The sequence below is a fragment of the Oncorhynchus nerka genome, linkage group LG27 (genome assembly GCF_034236695.1).
Source record: "Oncorhynchus nerka isolate Pitt River linkage group LG27, Oner_Uvic_2.0, whole genome shotgun sequence".
Lineage (NCBI taxonomy): Eukaryota > Metazoa > Chordata > Actinopteri > Salmoniformes > Salmonidae > Oncorhynchus > Oncorhynchus nerka.
The window spans coordinates 8,448-13,665 of NC_088422.1; the positions used below are offsets into that span (position 1 = coordinate 8,448).

General features: G+C 46.7%; 2 non-coding genes across 2 annotated transcripts; both read left to right on the top strand.

Moving 5' to 3' along the window:
- The first annotated feature begins 1,060 nt into the window (after nucleotides 1-1,060).
- Nucleotides 1,061-1,133, top strand: trnav-cac (transfer RNA valine (anticodon CAC)). Its single transcript has one exon. It is a non-coding gene; the product is annotated as a tRNA-Val (tRNA).
- A 1,129-nt stretch (nucleotides 1,134-2,262) lies between these two features.
- On the top strand, nucleotides 2,263-2,335 carry trnav-cac (transfer RNA valine (anticodon CAC)). Its single transcript has one exon. It is a non-coding gene; the product is annotated as a tRNA-Val (tRNA).
- Nucleotides 2,336-5,218: the final 2,883 nt, after the last annotated feature.

Genomic DNA, 5,218 nt, shown 5'->3' on the forward strand with positions numbered 1-5,218 from the left:
CACACTTCTCAGTATTTGGTATTCAGACTTACCTTTTTGTCGTAACGCACTCTGCATGTGTGGCTAGCTTGGGCGCTCTGAATATATTCCTGCTACGTGTGGTCTGAGGTCCATAATGATTCAAATAGTTTACCACTCCAGGGTAAGCCGACAAGAAACACAGCCCTTATTTTAAGTGTTTTAAAATCCCCTGTGGGGAACATGAAGGGTGGAAAAATGATTGATACCATTTTCCTGTTTGACCGCTAGTTTTTAATGGGTTTTATGGCTCTTTCTGTGGTACTCACTTTGGGATATTATGTGAGGTAGACTTGTGGGCATTCCTAATATTTTCCACGACTTCCTCTTTTTGTATTGTAGTTTCAGTAGTGTAGTGGTTATCACGTTCGCCTCACACGCGAAAGGTCATATTCAATATTTCCCAATGCCCAGAGGCTAGCATTTGGTTTGAAACAGTTGTGGTTTATCTAAACCTTGCTGTCTACCTCTCCGACCTGTGGATCAATGTTGCCGTTTTTTGGGGACCTCCACTGTGCGATCTGTATGAATGTGAACAGACTGAAAGCTTCTCTGAGCCAGGCAAATTCATTTATCAGGGTCATTGTAATGGATATATCCAAAGAAATGGCAATATAATCCAAGGTAAAACAAACAAAAATGTAGATCGTTTTCTGTCATTTCAGCTGCTTGATGTGATTGTGTGATAGATTTAGTTGGCTGGCTAGCAAAGGAAAAGAAGCTAGCCTGCATAGGTACAGTGCATTCGGAAAGTTTTTAGGCCCCTTACTTTTTTCCACATTTTGTTACGTTACAGACTTATACTAAAATGGATGAAATAAAATAAAATCTATCTACACACAATACCCCATAATGACAAAGTGATAACATATAGTTTTTATTAATAAAACAAACATTTAAAAAATACCTCATAATTCCCGGCTTCTCAAGCCTTATTGCTTAATTAATGGACTAAGTAATTTCTGATTTTCAATAGGTTCTGAGAGCGATAAATGCCCCACCCAGCCAAAGTCAGCCACACCCTTAGTATTCCACTCATTAGGTTTCCGTAGTGTAGGGGTTATCACGTTCGCCTCACACGCGAAAGGTCCCCGGTTCGAAACCGGGCGGAAACACATTTTAACAAATTGGACAGTAAAGCCTATTCACTTAGGGCTCGGTCCCAATTTCGGAATTCATGCTTTTCCTTCGCACTTCTCAGTAGTTGGTATTCAGACTTACCTTTTTTAGTCGCGAAACGCACTCTGCATGTGTGGCTAGCTTGGGCGCTCTGAATACATTCCTGCTACGTGTGGTCTGAGGTCCATAATGATTCAAATAGTTTACCACTCCAGGGTAAGCCGACAAGAAACACAGCCCTTATTTTCAGTGTTTTTAAAATCCCCTGTGGGGAACATGAAGGGTGGAAAAATGATTGGATCCATTTTCCTGTATGACCGCTAGTTTTTAATGGGTATTATGGCTCTTTCTGTGGTACTCACTTTGGGATATTATGTGAGGTAGACTTGTGGGCATTCCTAATATTTTCCACGACTTCCTCTTTTTGTATTGTAGTTTCAGTAGTGTAGTGGTTATCACGTTCGCCTCACACGCGAAAGGTCATATTCAATATTTCCCAATGCCCAGAGGCTAGCATTTGGTTTGAAACAGTTGTGGTTTATCTAAACCTTGCTGTCTACCTCTCCGACCTGTGGATCAATGTTGCCGTTTTTTGGGGGACCTCCACCGTGCGATCTGTATGAATGTGAACAGACTGAAAGCTTCTCTGAGCCAGGCAAATTCATTTATCAGGGTCATTGTAATGGATATATCCAAAGAAATGGCAATATAATCCAAGGTAAAACAAACAAAAATGTAGATCGTTTTCTGTCATTTCAGCTGCTTGATGTGATTGTGTGATAGATTTAGTTGGCTGGCTAGCAAAGGAAAAGAAGCTAGCCTGCATAGGTACAGTGCATTCGGAAAGTTTTCAGGCCCCTTACTCTTTCCACATTTTGTTACGTTACAGACATATACTAAAATGGATGAAATAAAATCAAATCTATCTACACACAATACCCCATAATGACAAAGCGATAACATATAGTTTTTATTAATAAAACAAATATTTAAAAAATACCTCATAATTCCCGGCTTCTCAAGCCTTATTGCTTAATTAATGGACTAAGTAATTTCTGATTTTCAATAGGTTCTGAGAGCGATAAATGCCAAAGTCAGCCACACCCTTAGTATTCCACTCATTAGGTTTCCGTAGTGTAGGGGTTATCACGTTCGCCTCACACGCGAAAGGTCCCCGGTTCGAAACCGGGCGGAAACACATTTTAACAAATTGGACAGTAAGCCTATTCACTTAGGGCTCGGTCCCAATTTCGGAATTCATGCTTTTCCTTCGCACTTCTCAGTAGTTGGTATTCAGACTTACCTTTTTTAGTCGCGAAACGCACTCTGCATGTGTGGCTAGCTTGGGCGCTCTGAATACATTCCTGCTACGTGTGGTCTGAGGTCCATAATGATTCAAATAGTTTACCACTCCAGGGTAAGCCGACAAGAAACACAGCCCTTATTTTAAGTGTTTTTAAAATCCCCTGTGGGGAACATGAAGGGTGGAAAAATGATTGGAACCATTTTCCTGTTTGACCGCTTGTTTTTAATGGGTATTATGGCTCTTAACATTTAACATTTAACATTAACATTTAAGTCATTTAGCAGACGCTCTTATCCAGAGCGACTTACAAATTGGTGCATTCACCTTATGACCTCAGTGGAACAGTAGTGCATCTAAATCTTTTCAGGGGAGGGGGTGAGAGGGATTACTTTATCCTATCCTAGGTATTCCTTAAAGAGGTGGGGTTTCAGGTGTCTCCGGAAGGTGGTGATTGACTCCGCTGTCCTCTCGTCGTGAGGAGTTTGTTCCACCATTGGGGGCCAGAGCAGCGAACAGTTTTGACTGGGCTGAACAGAACTGTACTTCCTCAGTGGTAGGGAGGCGATCAGGCCAGAGGTGGATGAACGCAGTGCCCTTGTTTGGGTGTAGGGCCTGATCAGAGCCTGGAAGTACTGAGGTGCCGTTCCCCTCACAGCTCCGTAGGCAAGCACCATGGTCTTGTAGCGGATGCGAGCTTCAACTGGAAGCCAGTGGAGGGAGCGGAGGAGCGGGGTGACGTGGAGAGAACTTGGGAAGGTTGAACACCAGACGGGCTGCGGCGTTCTGGATGAGTTGTAGGGGTTTAATGGCACAGGCAGGGAGCCCAGCCAACAGCGAGTTGCAGTAATCCAGACGGGAGATGACAAGTGCCTGGATTAGGACCTGCGCCGCTTCCTGTGTGAGGCAGGGTCGTACTCTGCGGATGTTGTAGAGCATGAACCTACAGGAACGGGCCACCGCCTTGATGTTAGTTGAGAACGACTAGGTGTTGTCCAGGATCACGCCAAGGTTCTTAGCGCTCTGGGAGGAGGACACAATGGAGTTGTCAACCGTGATGGCGAGATCATGGAACGGGCAGTCCTTCCCCGGGAGGAAGAGCAGCTCCGTCTTGCCGAGGTTCAGCTTGAGGTGGTGATCCGTCATCCACACGGATATGTCTGCCAGACATGCAGAGATGCGATTCGCCACCTGGTCATCAGAAGGGGGAAAGGAGAAGATTAATTGTGTGTCGTCTGCATAGCAATGATAGGAGAGACCATGTGAGGTTATGACAGAGCCAAGTGACTTGGTGTATAGCGAGAATAGGAGAGGGCCTAGAACAGAGCCCTGGGGACACCAGTGGTGAGAGCACGTGGTGTGGAGACGGATTCTCGCCACGCCACCTGGTAGGAGCGACCTGTCAGGTAGGACGCAATTCAAGCGTGGCTGCGCCGGGAGATGCCCAACTCGGAGAGGGTGGAAGGAGGATCTGATGGTTCACAGTATCGAAGGCAGCCGATAGGTCTAGAAGGATGAGAGCAGAGGAGAGAGAGTTAGCTTTAGCAGTGCGGAGCGCCTCCGTGATACAGAGAAGAGCAGTCTCAGTTGAATGACTAGTCTTGAAACCTGACTGATTAGGATCAGAAGGTCATTCTGAGAGAGATAGCGGGAGAGCTGGCCAAGGACGGCACGTTCAAGAGTTTTGGAGAGAAAAGAAAGAAGGGATACTGGTCTGTAGTTGTTGACATCGGAGGGATCCAGTGTAGGTTTTTTCAGAAGGTGCAACTCTCGCTCTCTTGAAGACGGAAGGGACGTAGCCAGCGGTCAGGGATGAGTTGATGAGCGAGGTGAGGTTGGGAGAAGGTCTCCGGAAATGGTCTGGAGAAGAGAGAGGAGGATAGGGTCAAGCGGGCAGGTTGTTGGGCGGCCGATTCATTTACAAGACGCGAGATTTCATCTGGAGAGAGAGGGGAGAAAGAGGTCAGGCACAGGGTAGGGCAGTGTGAGCAGAACCAGCGTCATATTCGTTTTCTTAGCAAGCGAGCTCGGATGTCGACCTTCTTTTCAAAATGGTTGACGAAGTCATCTGCAGAGAGGGAGGAGGGGGAGGGGGAGGAGGATTCCAGGAGGGAGGAGAAGGTTGCAAAGAGCTTCCTAGGGTTAGAGGCAGATGCTTGGAATTTAGAGTGGTAGAAAGTGGCTTTAGCAGCAGAGAGAAAGAGGAAATGTAGAGAGGAGGGAGTGAAAGGATGTCAGGTCCGCAGGGAGGCGAGTTTTCCTCCATTTCCGCTCGGCTGCCCGGAGCCCTGATTCTGTGAGCTCGCAATGAGTCGTGAGCCACGGAGCGGGAGGAGGACTGAGCCGGCCTGGAGGATAGGGGACATAAGAGTCAAAGGATGCAGAAAGGGAGGAGAGGAGGGTTGAGGAGGCAGAATCAGGAGATAGGTTGGAGAAGGTTTGAGCAGAGGAAGAGATGATAGGATGGAAGAGGAGAGAATATTAGCGGGGGAGAGAGAGCGAAATTGGGACGGCGCGATACCATCCGAATTAGGGGCAGTGTGGGAAGTGTTGGATGAGAGCGAGAGGGAAAAGGATACAAGGTAGTGGTCGGAGACTTGGAGGGGAGTTGCAACGAGTTAGTGGAAGAACAGCATCTAGTAAAGATGAGGTCGAGCGTATTTCCTGCCTTGTGAGTAGGGGGAAGGTGAGAGGGTGAGGTCAAAAGAGGAGGTAGGAGTGGAAAGAAGGAGGCAGAGAGGAATGAGTCAAAGGTAGGCGTAAGATTCAAAGTTTACC